Source organism: Callithrix jacchus, chromosome 20 (genome assembly GCF_049354715.1).
Source record: "Callithrix jacchus isolate 240 chromosome 20, calJac240_pri, whole genome shotgun sequence".
NCBI classification, from domain to species: Eukaryota; Metazoa; Chordata; class Mammalia; order Primates; family Cebidae; genus Callithrix; species Callithrix jacchus.
The window spans coordinates 8,073,174-8,093,941 of record NC_133521.1 but is presented as its reverse complement, the minus strand read 5'-3'; the positions used below and the strand labels follow the sequence as shown (position 1 = coordinate 8,093,941).

Below are 20,768 nucleotides of genomic sequence, written 5' to 3'. Positions count from 1 at the left end.
CCCAAAACCAGCACCCACTGCTATTAGGTCCCTGGGGTCACCTCAATTCCAGAAGCCACCTCAGGCTCTATTTCCCCTGGAAGTTCCTATTCCATCACCACACACCAGGAACAAAATGGAAAAATCACATATTTGGGGGAGGAGGATGGGGCCATTTGTTTTGGGGCCATGGCTCCTTTGCTGCCTGGGCAGGTGTCTACAGGCCTTGGCACCTGTTCAACACTTCGGGGGTCTAGCCCAGAGCTGTCAAAGTGTTCAAACTACAAATCTGATCTCTACAAGAAATAATGATTAATGTTGGCAGCTGATTTCAACTTTCTGAGTGATTGCAGCTCACTAGTTTATAACCTCTAAATCTAAACTAATCAGTCTATATTCCACAAAGGCATGTGTTGTGTGCTAACCATATACATCCAAACCTGTGCTGTGGGGTTTGCCAAACAAGATAAGGTCCCTGCCTGAGACGCATCCAATTCAGCCTCCCGTCACCCCAAAATAGCCCTTTGCAGTAATAACAGCAGCAGCTCCTGTCACCCCAGCACCTGCACACACATTCGCTGTCATCTTCACAACCAACCAGTAAAGGTCAAGGTGGCACCACCATTTCACAGATGCAGAACTGAGCCCAGAGTGGCAGAGTGATTGCCTAAGATCACACAGCCGGAGCTGGTGGGTAGATGGGCTAGGATTCAAACCTGGGTCTGCCAGCTCCCAAACCAGGGCTCCACAGCCCAGGCTCCCCGCCTGACATCCTGGGAGACTCAGCCAGATGCCACAGCATACGAACAACAACCTCACCTGCCCCTGTCCTGAGGCCAAACACCAGGCTGAGAAGCTCCAAACACCAGACGGGCTAAGGCCACTCCCTACAGCTGCTCTGTCCCCTGGGCAAAGACCCCAGACCAGAGCTGAGGTGGCCAGACACATGCATGCAAGTGCCAAGTGTGAGAGTGTGTGGATACACCCACTCCAGGCACACAAAGCCAGGCTGGGCCACCACAAGGAGAGGGAGGAACCAGTTGAGAGGGTCCTAAGGGCCCATGGGAACCCAGGCCTGGCAGACATGCCTCTCAAGCATCTCACTAGGTTACTTCCCGGGCAATGGCAGGCAGGGGCAGGTAGACAGTGGACAGCACGGGCACAATGACTTTGGCCCATCCAGGGACCTTGGCCCACTCCTAGAACAAGCTGGGTAGCATCAGGCCTGGGGAGAATGACCTCACTGATCACATCTCCAGACGGGCCCCAGGAACCCACCACCAGTGGCATGTCCCCAGGCCAGCTCCTCCCTAGGAGCCACCGCCCCAAAGCCAGACCCAGAGGCACCCCCTGCCTGGGAAGTTTTCAAGGCCCCCTGTCCAATCACCAGTTCTTCCACCAGCCCTTCACTCAGTTGGCAACGGGGAGGGCCTCCCACAAGGCCTTGGATGAAGGAACCCTTCTGCCTTGTCTGAGATGCATCCAATCCGATTCTGTCGTATCTGAGATGCATCCAATCCAGGGACCCCTGGATTGAATGACTCTGCCGTTGACTCACACACCTGCTTGCTAACAAATGACCCTGCTGTTAGCTTGCACACCTCTGTGATGGGCAGCTCACCACCTGTCAGGGCAGTCTCCTCCATCATTGGGTACCTTTTCTGGCCCTGAGTCCTCCCTTAGTTCAAGCCAAGCCCTGCCTCTCTGTTACTCCCTAACCCACACCCCGCGGGTCCTGTCTGAACTCCAAAGCCACCAAGAGCAGAGCTATGCCCTTGGACAGGTCAAGTCCCCACTTCCTGAGGAGGCTGCAGTCCCAGGGGCCCCTCACTTGTTCTCACCTCACCACCACCCCAGTGGTAGAGCAGGGTGAGCAGCCACATTTTAAAGAGGAAAGGACTCTACCATGGGGGAGGGGTCCAGATGCCGGGAGGGTGTTTCATGCTTCTGCTGCACAATGTCCCCTCTCCTGATCCTCAGTACCCTGGCTCAGGGGCCACATGACCCTGGTGTGGTCAATCAGCAAAGTCCCTCCCAAGCCCCAGTGCCACAGGCCTGGGCAGTGAGGGCTCTTTTCGGACTTCTGCTGACCCAGGGAAGGAGATGTTCTCTTTTGTCGGTGGCCTGGCACTGCCAGCAGACACCTGAGCCACCACAAAGAGAGAGTCTGCCTGAAAATGACACCAACATGGAGAACTGGCACGAGACACAGGCCTGGCAACACCCACTAGAGCCACTGGAGCCAACTGTGCCTGAAGCTTACACAACCTCCAGACATGTAACCACACGGGACAAGCAATGCCCCTTTCAGCTTCACCCAGTTTGAGCTTCTGTCACTAGCAACCAAGAGTCCCAAAGTCCACGTGGGGCTTCTGGGCCCAGGTTGTTGTGTCTGGGAAACAGCCATGGCCCCTCAACGGGTTCCGAGTCAAGTGGGAGGGTCCCAGTCAGCACAGAGGTGACATGTGCCCCTGCAGACACAGCCAGTCCTCCAGAAAGGAGCTGGGCCCAGGAGGGGACAGCCCCGCTCATCCCTCCATCACACGTTCCAGGCTCCGCAGCCCAGGCCCAGCCAGGCATCCAGGGCTGCCAGAAGCTAGAGGACAGGCAGGAGCTCCCACATCTCTCTGGGGGCCTCCAGAGACTCTCCCCTTTGGGGAGATGGGAAGTCCAGAGGTATACAAGGTGTGGGCAAATCCCAGAGGAATCAACCTCACTCCCTGCAGGCAATCTCGGTGGGCTCCAGGCTCCCTAGGGCAGCCTCAGGTCCTGGGACACAGCAGTAAACAGAACCTAGGTGCTCCTCCTGCAGGCTGAGCCATGAGCTCTTTCAGTCTGCACACCTGCCTTGTGGCTGTGACTACTCTCCCCATTCCACGGATGTGGGACTGAGGCATAGAGAGGTCCGTCACTTGCCCATGGTCACACAGCTAGCAAAAGCGAGAGCTGGGGCCGGGTGCAGTTGCTCACACCTGCAATCCCAGCACTTTGGGAGGCCAAGGCAGGAGGATCACTTGAGCTAAGGAGTTTGAGACCAGCCTGGGCAACACAGTGAGACCCTGTCTCTACAAAAGTTGTTTTGTTTTGTTTTTAATTAGCCAGACTTGGTGGCATGCACCTGTAGTCCAAGCTACTTGAGAGGGTGAGGCAAGAGAATTGCTTGAATCCAGGAAGTCAAGGCTACATTGAGCTATGATCATGCCACTGCACTCCAGCCTGGGTGACAGAGCAGGACCCTGTCTGGGGAAAAAAACAAACGAAAAAAGCTATCTGGGGTCCATATCACCCTCACGGGGCTGGTATCCAGAAATCATATAATATCCCAAAATACCAACCTCTTCCCCACAAACAAGGCCCAGGACAGAGCTATGACCAAGAGGTGGGCAGCACAGGGGACTCCATCGAGTTACTTCCGTCTGCCTTGCAGGAGCAAGGTCGGGCCAGTAATCTCCAGGAGGGTCACCTCCTCCAGGAAGCCCTCTGAGCAACCCCACACATACCCTCTTATCCCTTCCCTGCAACTGAGGCAGGACTGTGGTCTCCTCACCAAATACTGGCCGGCTGGGTCCAGGTTCTCCAGCAAGAAAAGCTGCTGGCCGCGGGAGGCTAGGACTTGATACTGTAACTGTTCCCGGGTGCTCGGGAAACCTTCCCCAGTCCAGCTGATCGGGCGGTGTCCCCAGCACAACCACAGCCTTGTGGGGAGTATGTTCTAGAAACCCCCAGCTTTCACAGATGCAGACAGGACACCCACTTCCTCACCCGGCCAGTGCTGGCAGAAACCACAGCCTGGCTTCCTCCAGCCAAGTCTCGGCAGGCTCGGGGCTGCCTTGGGGCCCTGGTGGCCTCAAAAAAGGGAAGTGGGGGCCTTGGAGTGGGAGGGGCACGGAGGCCTGCAGGGAAGAGGCCCCGCTCAGGCCCCTGGGCCCACACCCTGCCTGGGACACAATGCAGCTGCAGACAAAATCCTGCATGCTCCCTCTTGACCCCCAGGCCTGCTGGCTTTCAGCTCCCCTGGTGGGCTGGGTCTCAGGCAGATTTTTTATTTGCCAAAGGAGTCTCATGTTAATGCCATCTCCCTTGGGAGACCCTGAGCTCCATGAAGCTCCCTCCAGCAGCTGCTCTGCCCAGCACAGGCCTGACCTAAAGGGGACCCCAGGCTTCCCAGGAAACCTCCTGGGACCCAGGGATTCAAGGTCCCACCCCCCAAGCCCAGCCCTCCCCAGACCCTCCCTATCCTCAGAGCTTCGTGGCCCCCATGCCCTGCTCTCCCAGGCACCTCCCCTAAAGAGGCCTTCCCAGTGTGTGTCCAACATCCCAGCCCCTGCTTCGCCAAACTGTCATGGTGGGATCTGCGTGTGTGTCCTATAGCTGGTCCTGGCAAATGCTGGTGACGTGAATGGCCAAGTAGGTTAGCCAGAATCCTGTGCCAGGCCCAGGGTGGGGAAGCAGGCAGAGGGGTGTGGGTGAGGGAGGAGGCCGCCACAGCCCAAAGATGAGGGCAGATGAAGAAAGTGCCTCCCTCAAGATTGGGAAGCCCCTGCCTCACCTGCGCACCTGCCTTTCCTGCCATGGCACACCTCTCCCAGCTAAGCTCAGCCTCTGGGAGGAGGCCTGCACCCAATCCCAGCTCTGCTACCAATGGCCCGTGAGTGGCAGTCGCCTGCACACTCTGGCATCAGTTTCCTTATCAGTAAACTAGGGTGCTGATAACCAAGTTGTCTGCACAGGTGTTGATGTCCACCAGGCCAAGCTTGCAGGACAAATGGGCAAATGGTCAAGAAGGCAGGCCCAGTGCCCAGGACTGAGGAAGCCCTGCAGGGTCACAGCTCAACCACCGGGTGGAGGGAGAGGCAGGTGCAGAGCGGGCAGGCCCCCACCCAGGCGCCCCACTGCATCTCTTGCCTGACCTGCACCTCAGTTTCCTTCCCCTCTTGCAAAGGAGGGGCTGTGTCAGACCTCTGAGGCCAGCTCTGGCCTTGGTGGGGTGGGCTGGGGTTGGAGGCCAAATCAGTAGATGAAAAGGATGAGGGACTGGAGAAAAACTGAAGGAAAAGGCTGATGTTCTCACCCGGCCCCAGAGGGCCACTTCTAGGGATGGGTAGAAAGTTGTTCTTCGATTCTTTGGCACACAGCTAAGGCAGTGTTAAGCGGGAAATTTGTAGCACTAAATGCCCACATGAAAAAGTTAGAAAGATCTGAAATTAACAACCTAACACAACTGAAAGAACTTGAAAAGCAAGAACAAATTAACCCCAAGCCTATCAGAAGATGAGAAATGACAAAAATCAGAGCTGAACTAAAGAAAATCAAGACACGCAAAAATTCAAAAGATCAGTGAATCCAGTTGTTTTTTTGAAAAACAAAATTAATAAAACAGGCCACTAGCTAAACTAATAAAGAAGAAAAGAGAGAAGATACAAATAAACATAATGAGAAATGACTACAGGAATATTACTAACGACCCCACAGAAATAAAAAACAGGCCAGGCGCGGTGGCTCACGCCTATAATCCCAGCATTTTGGGAGGCCGAAGAGGGTGGATCACGAGGTCAACAGATTGAGACCATCCTGGTCAACATGGTGAAACCCCGTCTCTACTAAAAATACAAAAATTAGCTGGGCGTGGTGGCACACGCCTGTAGTCCCAGGTACTTGGGAGGCTAAGGCAGGAGAATTGCTTGAACCCAGGAGGCGGAGGTTGCGGTGAGCCGAGATCGCGCCATTGCACTCCGGCCTGGGTAACAAGAGCGAAACTCCATCTCAAAAAAAGAAATTAATAATAAAAAACAACCATCAGAAACACAAACACTCTACACACAAAAACTAGAAAACCTAGAAGAGATGAATCAATTCCTGGACACATAATCCTCCCATGACTGAGCCAGAAAGGAACTGATTCCCTGAACAGACTGATAACGAGGTTTAAACTAAATCAGTAATAAATAACCTACCAACTAATACAAGCCCAGGACCTGATGGATTCAGAGCCGAATTCTACCAGATGTACAAAGAAGAGCTGGTACCATTCCTACAGAAACTATTCAAAACAACTGAGGAGGAGGGACTCCTCCATAACTCATTCCGAGGCTAGCATCATCTTGATGCCAAAAACTGCCAGAGATACACACAAAAAAAGAAAAGATAGTGTTCTTTGTTCTTGAAATCCTCCCCTTTCCTTCATTCCTTTGGCTAAGCATTACTCTGATCAATCTCTCCTTTTTTTTGAGACGGAGTTTCGCTCTTGTTACCCAGGCTGGAGTGCAATGGCGCGATCTCGGCTCACCGCAACCTCCGCCTCCTGGGTTCAGGCAATTCTCCTGCCTCAGCCTCCCGAGTAGCTGGGATTACAGGCATGCACCACCATGCCCAGCTAATTTTTTGTATTTTTAGTAGAGGCAGGGTTTCACCATGTTGACCAGGATGGTCTCGATCTCTTGACCTCATGATCCACTCGCCTTGGCCTCCCAAAGTGCTGGGATTACAGGCGTGAGCCACAATCTCTCCTTTAAAATGCACCTCCAAGGCTCCAGCTGCCAGGGTGCTGAATCCAGGTTCACTATGTCTCATGCCCATCCTAATGCTACTTAGTGGCTCCCCCGGGGCGGGGGGGGAGTCCATCCATGCATTCCTTCAGCAGATGTTGTGTCTGTGCACCAGTGCCTTCTGTGTGCCGGACCCCAAGAGGAAATTCTACTCAGGGAATGAGCTCCCAGAAGGTAGAATCCTTAGCGCTGCCCTCACCAGGGTATCTGCGAGGGCTCCGCACACGGTGGCTGTTCAGGCAACAGTGTTTATCAGCTGACTAAGCAATCAACCAGGCTCCCCTGTTGAATAGCCCTACTTTTTCCTCACTCTTGCCTGAAATTCCATTAGTGATTCATTTCTTTAAGCACTGCCCTCACTAGCCTCCCCCTTCGGAAGGGAAACACTTTCACACCCACGTTTAACAGATTTCTGATCTCTTTTCCCTTGATAAGGAAGAACAGAAAGGGGAAGTCCAGCTGGCCATGGGGGAGCTCACGTGGTGCTCGTCCTGCCTGGGAACAGCAGGACAAGAGGCTGCTGGCTGACTTTGCGCATTGCCTAGGCCCCCACCCTGACATGGGGACTAACAGTGACAGCAAGACATGAATGGGGCTGGGAGGTACCAGAAGAGCTGCATAGGCCTGGTGGCGGTGGCTCATACCTGTAATCCCAGTACTTTGGGAGGCCAAGGCAGGTGAATCACTTGAGGCCAGGAGTTCAAGACCAGCCTGGCCAACATGATGAAACCCCATGTCTATTAAAAATACAAAAATTAGCCAGACATGATGGCATGCACCTGTAGTCCCAGCTACTCAGGAAGCTGAGGCATGAGAATCACTTGAACCCAAGAGGCAGAGGGTACAGTGAGATGGGATCATGCCACTGCACTCCAGCCTGGGCAACAGAGTAAGGCTTTGTCTCAAAAAAAAAAAAAAAATGGCTGGGTGCGGTGGCTCAAGCCTGTAATCCCAGCACTTTGGGAGGCAGAGGCAGGCGGATCACAAGGTCAAGAGATGGAGACCATCCTGGCCAACATGGTGAAAACCTGTCTCTACTAAAGATACAAAAATTAGCTGGGCGTGGTGGCGTGTGCCTGTAGTCCCAGCTACTTGGGAGACTGAGGCAGGAGAATTGCTTGAACCCAGGAGGCGGAGGTTAAAGTGAGTGGAGATTGTGCCACTGCACTCCAGCCTGGCACCTGGTGACAGAGTGAGACTCTGTCTCAAAAAAAAAAAGGGGAGATCTATTTCATAGGCCCATGGACAGATGCAACCCAGAGTAACTGCCCTCCTGGAGGGGCAGGAAGGATGTGCATTGAAGTCTTAACTCCTAGGCTGCTAGTATTCTGTTTAGAAAGGCAGCATAGGCTGGGCGCGGTGGCTCAAGCCTGTAATCCCAGCACTTTGGGAGGCCAAGGCGGGTGGATCACGAGGTCAAGAGATCGAGACCATCCTGGTCAACATGGTGAAACCCCATCTCTACTAAAAATACAAAAAATTAGCTGGGCATTGTGGCGCGTGCCTATAATCCCAGCTACTCAGGAGGCTGAGGCAGGAGAATTGCCTAAACCCAGGAGGCGGAGGTTGCGGTGAGCTGAGATCGTGCCATTGCACTCCAGCCTGGGTAACAAGAGCGAAACTCCGTCTCAAAAAAAAGAAAGAAAGGCAGCGTAGCCCAAAAGACAGCAAACAAGCTGGATTCACAACTTATATCAGGATATTTCCAAAGAGAGCAAGAAACTGTGGGAGAATTATATAATGCTGTAGTGAATATGGCCTTTTTATCCTGATACAAAACCCAAAAGCCATAAAAAAAAAAAGGCTAATAAATTCAGTTTCATGAAAAAACAAAATATATAAGTCCCAGCTACTTGGGAGTAAAAACTACCAAAAGTGCAATCAAAAGACACACGACAGATTAGGAAAACATTTGTGACTCATATCACAAGGAGGTAATCCCCTTCATATGTAAAGAGCTCCCAGAAATAAAAAAGAAAAATACCAATAACGCAATAGAAAAATGGGAGCAGACCAGGAAGAGAAAGTTTACAGAAAAGCCAGTCCAAATGAATTTTAAACATTTGAAAGGCTGGGTGTGGTGGCTCACACCTGTAATCCCAGCACTTTGGAAGGCTGAGCCAGGCAGATCACATGAGCCCAGGAGTTTGAGCCCAGCTTGGGTAACATAGCAAAACCCCCATCTTTAAAACAAAAACAAAACCACCATTCAAAACCATTTTTACCTATCTGATCGGCAAAGATCAAAGTATTTCATAAGTTTGTGTTGGAAACAGGCAGTCACATTCCCTCCTGTAAGAATGTGAGTCACTAGAGCCCCCAGTGAAGGCAGTTTAATAACTTCTAACAAAGCCACTTAAGGACATATTTGCTTTCTGACCTACCAAATCCATTTTGAATAATTCATCATACAAACACTGTCACAAGTGTGAAATGACATAAGTATAAGATTAGTCATTGAAGCATTATTTGTAATAACAAAAGATTGAAAAGAACATGCCTATCAGTCAGGAACTGATGAAATAAATTATGGTACAACCTCACAATGGAATACTAAGCAGCTGTCAAAAAGCCTGAGGCTAATTGAAACCAATGTCACAGGGTGTCCTGTGAAAAAATCCACATGGCAGCATCTGGAACAAATAAGGACTGAACCAGGACACAGAAAAACCACAACTGTTGATTTCAGAGTGGATAAATTTCACTTTTCATTTTCAGTTTCCATTTCTATTGTCAGGGTGTTGCTTATGTGACTAAAAAAAAATGTCTGATAGGAAAAATGAATCCCGGTTCATCACATCTAAATTGCATGACCTAGACAGGTACAGTGGCCCATGCCTGTGATGTCACCTACTCAGGAGGCCGAGGTGGGAGGATTGCTTAAGGCCAAGAGTTCAAGATCAGCCAGGGCAACATAGTGAGCTGCTGTCTCTAAAAAACTTGAAAAACTGAGCCAGGCACAGCAGTATGTACCTGCAGAGCCAGCAATTTAGGAGGCTGAGGCAGAAGGACCTCTTGAGTTCAGGTCAAGTCTGCAGCGAGTGATGATTGTTCCACTGCACTCCAGCCCGAGAAACAGAGCAAGACTCCAACTCATTCATTCATTCACAAATAAATTTAATTTATTAAATATTAAAAGAAATGATACATGATCTGATTTAGCCTCTCTGTGCCTCAGTTTCCTCATTTGAACAAAAGGAGAATAACAGTCGCACCCCACAGAGTTTTGAAAGGATTCATTTGGGGGTTATGTGAGCAGTGTGCTGAGCCATCCCTAGGACAAAGCACCCCAGTCTAGATGGCATGCATCACCAAGTTGTCAGAAAGGGCCATGGGTGCAGAAGTGAGAGGGTTCGGCACCTGCCCCTGCCCCTCCCCCCAATCCTGCCATGAGCCAGTAGCACTGGGGTGAGGAGGCCCAGCCCCCACTCTGGCCCTTGAGTGCCCAGCCTCTGGGAGGTGGAAAGAGCATTGGTCAGCAACTCAGGCAGCTTTCCAGGGCCATGAACGGCAATGTGGGCTGAGCCCTCCATGCAGGATCTAGTTGGGCCTCAAGGGAGCTGCCATATCACTCAACCCAGGGAGAGGGAGGTGCGGTGTTGATCTGAGCTGGAGGGAGCTCACAGGTGACATCCCAGGCAGTGTCAGGTCCTCGGCACAAGCCTTCCAGACCCGCTGGCAGGAGAGAGCACCGTACCTAGGCCTCAAGATGAGTTGTGCGACCTCCAAGCCCAGTTGGGAGACAAACTAGGCCAACCACCATGTGGCTAGCCATCTCCTCTAAGAACCTGCAGAGAACCACGAAGAGGCTGGGATGAGGCCCGTCCCCCTGACTCACCAAGGGCGGCAGGTCGGCGGGCTCTATTTCTAACCAAGGCAACTGACTCTGCGACCTTAGCCTCCAAGCACAAAGCCCACCGGCTGGGAAGCAGTGGAGCTAGGATTTGAACCCAGGCCTGCCACCCTTAAAGGCCCAGTGCAGATTCACTCTGCATTTCCTAAGGTGCATTCTTCCCAAAAGGAAGGCCATGAAAAGCTACACACACACACAGCCATACACATCCACAGCCATTTCTGGTCACAGGTGGTGCTGAGCTCAACCTTCTCCTCTTCCCCATTTAAAGGTCCCCCATACACATTAGCAAATTAAAGGCTCTGACAAGTCCTTCAGGAAAGAAGTCCAGAATCAAACGCAGCTGAACATTTCCCCGTCCTTTATGTTAATGAGACTCTTTTTGTATTGAATCCCTAATGAACCTCCTTTGGGAAATGCTGACTCTGGAGTCTCCAAGACCCACCTAGGAACTCCTCCCTGAAGAAGCCTCCCTGGGCAGCTGTGCTCTGTAGAGCCCATTGGCCTCCCCTTAATTGATTACAGCCTGTATGGGGGCCCCGACTTACCCACCTCCACCTGAACTCAGGTTGGGCTAGCTGGGCACATGGGGGGTGCAGGTGCCAGGAGGGCCAGCCCATGCACCTGCCTGCGGGCCAGGATGTCCACCCTGAGCTTAGCCTCCCAGGTGGAGGTAAAAGGAGAGGCCTGAGTGAAAGATCCGGGCTCTCAGGTGCTCATGGTCTCAACAGCGCCCTCCCCAGGCAGTTTTCAGCTGAGAAGCATCTTGCCCCAGGGGAAAGCAAGCAGGAAAAGAGTTCCAAGTACCAACCGGGCAAACGGCTCCTGTTGAATTTCCTGCCTCTCCCGTGCAATGCAGAGGAGTGACTGACCCACCTGCCTCAGTTTCCCCATCTGCCACAGGTAAGGCAGTGCAGGGAATAGAGCCGTGGCCTGAATATCAGGTGATGTCAGGTACGGTTCCAGCTCTCCCTGTCACCAGTTGTGTGACTCAGGCATTTCTTCACCCTCTCTGGGCCTGACTCCTCCAGGGCAGGAAAGGCCTCCAGGATCTCTGCAGTCCCTTCCCACTCAGACCAGCAGAGAAGCCAGTCACAGAAGGTCAGTGAAAGAGGCGTCTCCCACCCAGAGCTCAGCAGGCTACCCACAGAGCGCAGTGAGGCCTCACTGTCTAGACTGGCCTCCTGTCCCAGTGGCAAGCCTGAAGCCACCACCTGGCCCAGAGGCCCCCAGTTTGGCCTCCATGACTCCAGCTCACGAAGTGCCCAGCCCCAAGCCAAGGCACTGAGACCCTCACTACCCTGAGACTTCCTGAGAACCCGATCCAGGCCAAGGGGGCACGAGAGACACAGTCTGGGTAACAATACCCAGACTGCCTCGTGAAGCCGCGCCAAAAGCCCGGAAGAGCTCTCCTGCAGGGGAAGCAGCCCCACCCGACCTCCCCAACCAACCGCAGCCCCGGCTTCCGGACCTGCACCCACATGGGGGCTCGGAGTCCCTCACCACAGCTGTCCCTGAAGCCCAAGCCCCCATTCCTGGTCACCCACTCCTTCCTTCCACAAACTCTGTCCTTACGGAGCTCTTGGGCGCGGGAGGTCACTGTGATGGAGTGTCAGGCCGCAAGAGCCCCATGGGCCCCAAAGCCAGGCCTCCCCACACCTACCCAGAACGCCAAAACACCAAGCCTGGTCTCTGCTCACCCCTTGGCCAAAAAAGGCCTCCAGACTTTCTTCCCAGGCTCCTCCGCGGCTGTGTGATTTGGCTCATTTCGGTTCCCCAAACAAGCCCCACCCTTTCATCTCCAGCTCCAGCAGCCTAAAAACACGCCCACCTCCTCACCTCCAAACGCCTTCTGCCTGCCAAACTCCTGCCTGCCCTTCAGGTTCAGCCTGAGCTGCCACCTCCTCCAGGACGGCTGCCTGGTCCCCTCCCAGGCTGGCCTCGTACCTTAGCTTCCCCAGGGCCTGCACCTCCCACAGAAGCGCAGGCCACCCTGACATGTCACTACCTGGCTGCATGCCTGGCCATGCACTATCCAGCTCCCAGGATCTAACCCTGCCTGGTACACAGGGACATCAAACCCCATACTCCACAGACTGGGTACAGCCAGCACTGAACTGGCAGCTAAAGACTGGGCCCCAACCCTATATTCCCCAGTCCCATCTCCATGAGCTTTGCCTCTCAGGACTCAGTTTCTCACCTGAGCAATGGGGATAAAACCCTTCTCCCCACTCCACGGCCTATTCTAGAAGTAAAATGACCTTACAGCTATAAAACCTCACAAAACCCCAGAACCACTGCACATGGAAAGGGATCCATCCTACCACAGGAAAGAGGGTGCATGTTGGTGCCCCCAGACCTCCATCTGCCAAGTGCCTCTGGGCTCCTGCCTGCAGCAGGTACAGGGCGAGACGCTGCTGCTACGACAGATAGGCACAGGTCCCCTGTGGAGCTCATGCCAGGAGGAGGGCAGATTGTCATAAATGAGCCAAGTGAGGAAAAGAATGGCAGGGCCGGGCAGTGGGGAAGGCGGGAAAGCACGGTGGAAGGTTGGCGAGCTCTGAGGGTGTGAATTGCAGCTCCACCTTGGAGGAGCTGTGTGACCTTGGGCATGTTCCTGAACCTCTCTGGGCCTCAGTTTCCTAACCCACAGAATCAACTGGTAACAATACGCAGTTCTCAGGGGCTTCACATAGACATGGGCACACAGCAAGTGCCATCACCCAGGGCCATCCCAGCTGGCTCCAGACACCAGGGTGAGGAGCCTGAAAAATTATGACATAAACAGGTACTGGGACACACTTCAGCACCAGGGTCTCAGCCTCACTCCTGCCTGCCCCCAAAGGGAAGCTCTGCTCTTGTACCCCTGCCCAGCAGCTGAGCCTGACAAAGGGACACAAGCGCTGGTCCCTGCCCCCAGGGGACAGAGCAGTGTCTCCAGGGAATCTGGTTGTTTCTTTTTTTTTTTTTTTGAGACGGAGTTTCACCCTTGTTACCCAGGCTGGAGTGCAATGGCGCGATCTCGGCTCACCACAACCTCCGCCTCCTGGGTTCAGGCAATTCTCCTGCCTCAGCCTCCTGAGTAGCTGGGATTACAGGCATGCACCACCATGCCCAGCTAATTTTTTGTATTTTTAGTAGAGACAGGGTTTCACCATGTTGACCAGGATGGTCTCGATCTCTTGACCTCATGATCCACCTGCCTCAGCCTCCCCAAGTGTTGGGATTACAGGCGTGAGCCACCGCGCCCGTCCCTGGTTGTTTCGAAAGAGACCACTTCCCATTAGCACAGATCCCCCTTAAAATAGCGCCTTCAGACAACTTCACAGGGCTCCTCCTCCGAGCCAGATAGGGTACAGGAGACAGGCCTGGGAGCCCAGGATCCAGATGCACAGGTACAGAAAGGTCTCATCCCAGCCTACACCAGCGCCCGGGACCCCTGCTCCAGACCCCTGAGAACAGCAGCGGGGCCAAGACAAGCCCACAAGGCCGGTCCCCAGTCCACACCCCTCCCGCTAGTGAGGCCAAGGGATTCGCTTGTGAATGGGGCGTGACCTGCACCTTCAATACAGCTCCCTCCAAATTTTTTGTATTTTTAGTAGAGACAGGGTTTCACCATGTTGACCAGGATGGTCTCGATCTCTTGACCTCGTGATCCACCCGCCTCGGCCTCCCAAAGTGCTGGGATTACAGGCATGAGCCACTGCGCCCAGCCCTCCAGAAGACACATCAGCCCTGTGGCTGTGCAGCTCCCTGGAACTCAGTTTTCCCATCGGGGGATCCTGGGCTTCTCCCTGCCCGGCCAGTCAGTGACTCCAGGAAGCAACGACCTCAGTGAGCTGCGCCTGAGGCAGTAAGACTGAGCCGTTTCAGAGGCCAGCGCCGGGCAAGCTGGCTAGTTACAGGGGCAGGAAGGGCACCCTGGAGTGCAGGAGGGGGCTGGGGCCTGGAAGGCAAAGCACCCTGATCAGAGTGTCCTGGGTCCCACAGCCGGCTTCAGGGTTCTGGGCCCTAGAAAGCAAGTGGTGGCACCACCCACTGTAGGTACCTTCTGACTTCCAGGGCCACAAGCTCCTCCCCAGGGGACAGGCCTGTGTCTGAGGGTCATGGTTGCTCCTTCTGCCCTGTCATCTCCAGCAGGTCCCAATGCCCTGGGAGGAGGCAAGAATGAGTGGACCCTGGGGCCAGGAAATACAGCTGGAAACTGGGACACCTGCACCAAAGACCTCCCTTGGCTCCCCTTTCCCTTAGGCCCAGTCATGGGGTCATTCTGTCCAGTGGTCCACGGCTGGAGGAGACGGCCATAAAGCGGGGATGGAGAGAGGAGGGTAACCCGGCATCCCTAGGTCCCCAGCCACAGCAAGAAGGGGGCTCAAAGCAAGGCCAAGGGGGTGGGGGAGGCAGCCGAGTGAACGGCTCCAGAGCAGTGCCAGCTGGGCCCCCTCTTCTCCCCATGCTGGAGGACCCCTGAAGGAGGGCCTCACCTGGGGCACACTGCCAAGCAGAGGGTGAGGGGAACACTCCAGACAGCAGGAACTGTGGGAGCCAAGGGCGGGAAAGGGGCAGCAGAGAGCCAAGCCATGTGGAGGGTGAAAACATCAGGGGGCCTGGCCCCGAGCGGACGATGGGAACAAGCAGCGGGAGTGGGGACGAAGGTTGGGCCAGGTCCAGGAGGGCCTCACAGGCCAGGAGAAACTGACCAGGTGGCTGTGCTGGAGAACAGGGAGGACCTTCTCCTAGGCCCAAGGTCAGCCATCCACCCCATTCTAACACAGAGTCTGCTCAGGTTCATCTCAGCAGCACTGGGCTGTGCTGTGCTGTGCTCAGAAAATGCCTGTGAAACCGGCCCATCAAAGAGGACAGGCCGGGAGCGGTGGCTCATGCCTGTAGCCCCAGCACTTTGGGACGTCTTGGTGGGAGGATCTCTTGAGCCCAGAAGGGGCTGCAGTGAGCGATATCATGGCACTGCACCCTAGCCTGGGCAACAGAGCCAGACCCTGTCAAAATTAAAAATGGGACAGCAGGTGGCAGCAGGAAAGCCCAGCCCTAAGTGTTCCAAGGAAAAAGATCACCCAAGAGGAGCAGAGTTCAGTCCCAGGCTCACTGCCCCACCCCTCTCCACCCCAACACCAGTCCCTTCTAGAAAGCCTTCCAGGCTTCCGGGGAGAGCAGGGAACAGAGGGTACTTCAGCCAAGCAGGTCTGTGCTGAGAGTTGGGCAATGCCCTAGCCATGATGTGGCCAGTTGTGAGATCTGTGGGCAGCACCAGGTCAGGCCAGATGCCTATGGTGAGCCAGGGACGCCATGTCACTGTTCCTGGTGGGGAGGGGGCCATTGGACAGATGGGGCTGGTAGGATCCGCTGCACACACAGCTGGAGGGGCTCCAGCCACTTCGTGGCAACCTCTCAGCCTGGCACACTAGTCTCAGGTGCCTGGAGAGTGTTTTCACCCAGCTAGCCCTCCCATTAACCTACCTGGGCACTGCTATCAGCCCCATTTTACAGATAAGGAAACTGAGGAACAGAGAGAAAGTGATTAGTCCAAGGGATGCAGGTGACAGGGGGGCCGCTCAGCTCAGCCCTGCCCACCAGTACCTCCCAGCCACCCCCAGGGAGGTCCAGTCTCCCACCCAAGGCAGGACACAGCAGAGGAGAGCCTCACGACACTGACAGTGACAAACACTTCCACTTAGGTAGCGGCTCCGCTGTGCCAGGCGCAGAATGTGCATCAACTCGTTTAATCTTTACAACCACCTGATGCAGGGGGTACCATTGCCAATCCCATTTCACAGATGCAAGAAGCAGGCTTATCTCACACGCTGATTGGGAGGAGGCAGAGTGGAGCTGGAACCGGTTCTGACTGGAGGCAGGGGTCTGGACCCAGTGACCTCTGGAAGACCCCTGCTGCCCTGGCTGGTGTTCAGACGCGGTCTCATGCTCCAGTCCCAAGTAACTTCCAGCTCTTGGCTGCACGTGTCTTTTTTTTTTTTAATTTTTATTTATTTATTTTTTTGAGACAGGGTCTTGCTCTGTCACCCAGAGTGGAGTACAGTGGCATGAGCTCAGCTCACTGCAGCCTCCGCCTCCTGGGCTCAAGCAATCTTTCTGCCTCAGCCTCCTGAGTAGCTGGGGCTACAGGCATATACCACCATGCTGGCTAATATTTGTATTTTTTTTTTGTAGAGTTGGGGTTGTGCCATGTTGCCCAGGCTGGTCTCAAACTCTTGAGCTCAAGAGATCCACCTGCTTCAGCCTCCCAAAAAGCTGGGATTACAGGTGTGAGCCATGGTGCCTGGCCACACATGCCCTTTTTTTTTTTTTTTTTTTGAGACTGAGTTTAACTCTGTTGCCCAAGCTGAAGTGCAGTGGCAAGACCTCGGCTCACCGCAGCCTCTGCCTTCTGGGTTCAAGGGATTCTCTTGCCTCAGCCTCCCAAGTAGCTGGGACTACAGGTGCATGCCATCACGCCTGGCTAATTTTTTGTATTTTTAGTAGAGTCAAGGTTTCAACTGTTAGCCAGGATGGTCTCAATCTCCTGACCCAATGATCTGTCCATCTCGGCCTTCTTTTGAAAAGAAGTAAATACCTCCCTCCCACTCCATGAAAGGTTAGAACGGGCTGCTCAGATACCGGCACCCACTGTGACCCACTCTGCATGCTCCCTCAAAGGCCTGGAACTTTTTCCAGCGGGGCTAAGCGCTGCCCTCTCCCTGGGCAGTGGGAGAGGGAATGCTGTCGTCACCTCAGTGTGAACAAGTCCACATCCTCTTCCTCCAGGACAGCAGGAGGGAGGCGAGGGGCGGTGCTGAGGGACAGGCCACCCGGCCACCTCTGTGACCCTTGCAATGACAGGGAATGAACAAACCACCCACCTCCTAGCTGAGGCACGACCCAACCACATGTCCAAGAAAGCAGGCAAGACAGCCCACCCCATACCCAGCCATGCATAAGGCCTCACCCCACCTCTTCCCTCCCGCTGTGCGCCCCTCAAAGGCCAGGCACAGGACAGGGTGGAGGACGCCATCAGAAGAGCCCAATTCCGGCCGGGCGTGGTGGCTCATGCCTGTAATCCTGGCACTTTGGGAGGCCGAGGCGGATGGATCACGAGGTCAAGAGATCAAGACCATCCTGGTCAACATGGTGAAACCCACGTCTCTACTAAAAATACAAAAAATTAGCTGGGCATGGTGGCACATGCCTGTAGTCCCAGCTGCACAGGTGGCTGAGGCAGGGGAATTGCCTGAACCCAGGAGGTGGAGGTTGCGGTGAGCTAAGATCGTGCCATTGCACTCCAGCCTGGGTAACAAGAGCGAAACTCCGTCTTAAAAAAAAAAAAAAAAAAAAGAAGAGCCCAATTCCTCATCCTCCCAGTAAGGGCCAGCCCCCATGAATCCCTCAGCACCAACCAGAGCCCTTGTTCTCAGCTTTGCCCCATCAGATCTCGTCAAAGACGCAGCGTCCTGTTCCTGAGTCCAGGCTCAGATGTGGCAGCAGACCACACTGTGGTGGGTGGATGCCTGGGGACTGGACTGCTGGGTGATCCAAGATAGACAGCACCCTCTGGGGCCCTGTCTCCTCTGTAAACTGGAGGTGAATGACACCTACCACATGGGGCAGTGGGGAAAGTAGGGAATGGGTTGAATCAGTAGCTCTAAACTGTAGAGGAGGGTGCATGTACCCAGTGCAACATGAAGTCAGACCTTCGTCTCCTTTTTAAAAATTATTTATTTATTTTGAGATAGGGTCTCATTCTGTCACCCAGGCTAGAGTGCAGTGGCATAGTCATGGCTCACTACAGCCTCCAACTCCTGGCTCAAAGGATCCTTTTGCCTCAGCCTCCCAAGTAGCTGGGACTACAGGCTACTATTTTTTGTAGAAACCCTGTCTCTACAAAAAGATACGAAAATTAGCCACCACACTGGCTAATTTTTCTATTTTTTGTAGAGACAGGGTTTCGTCACGTTGCCCAGGCTGGCCTCGAACTCCTGGGCTCAAGTGATCCGCCCACCTTGGCCTCCCAAAGTGCTGGGATCTTTTCTCCTTTTGAGAATCTCTTGTGGCCTGTCCAGAGGCCACACTCCAGCCCACCTTCTACTGCCTGAGCCCTCCCTGCACCAAGCTCCATGCCCTCAAGCAAACCTCCCAGACCTACTCCTGGCAAAGAAGTTCTGCAATACAGCGTCACCGTCATGCCCCGGAAAACAGCTGCTAGTAAACAGCTGCTTCTTTCATGAAAACAGCACTAGAAGGCTGGGCATGCTTGTAATCCCAGCACTTTGGGTGGCTGAGGCAGGGAACGTTATCACTTGAACTCATGAGTTCAAGGTTGCAGTGAGCTATGACCACACCACTGCACTCCAGCCTGGGTGACAGAGTGAGATCCTGTTTTTTTTTTAAAAAAGTCTGGGGGTGGTGGCCCACTATAATCCCAGCACTTTAGGAGGCCGAGGTCAGTGGATCATTTGAGGTCAGGAGTTCAAGACAAGCCTGGCAACATGATGAAACGCTGTCTCTACTAAAAATACAAAAAGTAGCCAGGTGTGGTGGTGCAGTACCTGTAGTTCCAGCTACTCAGGAGGCTGAGGCAGGAGGATGGCTTAAACTTAGGAGGCAGAGGTTACAATGACCCAAGATGGCACCACTGCACTCCAGCCTGGGCAACAGAGAGAGACTCCATCTCGAAAAAGTAAAATAAAACAAAATGAAAATAAGAAAGAAGATACCACCAGAGACACCACCTCCACAAAGTTCACACCTTCCCTTGTGAGGGCCACAGAATCTGGAACAGTCTGTGAGCTTCCCCTCCCCCACACCCTGCACCAGGAATAGCAGGTAAACCTCAGAACCCAGGGCCTCCGGAGTGGGGGAGACAGATGCCGGGTGGGAGGTGGAGACCCTGCAGCAAAGGCCTTCCTGAGCGGCAGCCCCCAGCCGCCTGCACTTCCTGCAGGGCCAGCACTTGGCACTTCCTCTCAAATCAGCTGGCTTGTCACTTTTGTGTCTTCTTTAGCCTCTTCCAAGACAATATAGTCATGACATCACAATGTCAATGTCCTATTTACAGATTTTTTTTTTTCTAAGACAAATACTTAGATTTTAAATGTGTCCTTCCACATAGAGGCTAGGATACCCTGCGATTCCCTGGGGAGCCTGGTGCTTGGGTCCACCCTTCAGAGCCTTCACCTGCACTTAGGTGATGGCCCACAGTCACACAGCCCTGGCCCCCATCACAGGCAGCCCAGCCTGGCCCCCACCTCCAGGCTCTCGGCTTCCCCCTTCCCTTCTCCCCTTCAGCAATGGCTGGCCAGGGAGGAAGCCCCCAGTCCCAGATGTCCCTGCCCCCACCCTGATGTGAGAGAACAGGTAGCTGCCTCACCCTGTGTCTGTGCACACACGTTTAGATGAATGCATAGAAAGCTCCAGAAAGACCCACTCCAGATGACCCACTCAGCCCCTGGGGGATGGGAGAGGCGCTGCAGGGAAAGGCAGACCAGTCTGCTTTCCAGAGGCATCTTGGTTCCCTGAGCCTCAGGCGTGCGCCCCTTTCAGAGGTTTTGTTTATTTGTTGTTTTATAATTTCATAAAACTAGTTGAATTGCCCTTCCTTCGCCAGTGTTTCCTTTCATTGAGAAAAGTCATGTGTGCTTGTAAATGCAGAATTACACCCTCCAGAAAGACTGTGGACATCTAAGAGTCTGTGGTTCCTAGAATTCCAACATCGCGGTCACAACCACACTTTCTTGTCAGGCTGGGAAAAGTCGTCTCTGGTCCCCTGTTGAGGGGCTGCCTCTCCCAGCATCTGTTCAGGAGGCTCCCGGATCCGCCTCCTCCCCAAGCCCAGACGCTGCCCAGTGCACTCCCAGGCCAGGCTGCCGGGTGAGCTGCTTCCCACCATCCGTCCAACCCCATCCCCAGGGCCTCAAGCCACTAGGACTGGTGACACTCCATCCCCACACCCCACTTTTACCTGGCTCTCCTCCTGGGCCCCAGTGGCTGGCCAGGGTCTGCCCTTCCTCAGACGCGTCCAGGCTCACCCATCCGAAGACTCCTTCCACGCTACCTAATAAGAGTGAGTCACATCTGGGACCCACAACTTCCTGCTCCGCGGCGGCAGCAAGGCTAAGGCACAGCCCCGGGCCGGGAGCTTCTCGGGGTGTGCAGGCCCCCGCCCCCAGCCACAGCGTCGCTCTCCACAGCGTGGAAGCTGCCAGGCCAGGCTCCGGGCTCCAATGACTTCATAGAAATTTGAAGCTTGAAGCTGGAACAATTTTGAAAAAATAAAAATAAAACAAGCACCAAAAACCTCCATTAGGAGCCCCAAGACAACTGTTCGAAGTGGAAAGCAAATGGATCCGTAATGGGCAATTAGCAATTAGCAGCCTGGCCTGATC

At 54.0% G+C, this 20,768-nt stretch overlaps 1 protein-coding gene across 8 annotated transcripts in view; it reads right to left on the bottom strand.

Moving 5' to 3' along the window:
- Positions 1 to 20,768, bottom strand: part of ADCY7 (adenylate cyclase 7) — a 74,952-nt gene that overhangs the window by 32,671 nt on the left and 21,513 nt on the right. Inside the window, exon 2 of one of the 8 annotated variants that reach the window (XM_054248526.2) lies at positions 20,345 to 20,437. The exons of 3 other annotated variants lie outside the window; for them this stretch is intronic. The gene's annotated coding sequence lies outside the window, so the exon portion shown is untranslated. Of the gene's footprint in view, positions 1 to 3,479; positions 3,672 to 12,040; positions 12,148 to 20,344; positions 20,438 to 20,768 lie in introns of those variants that run through there. 4 more of the 8 variants (XM_035282497.3, XM_078357786.1, XM_035282496.3 and 1 more) reach the window with 4 other exon arrangements.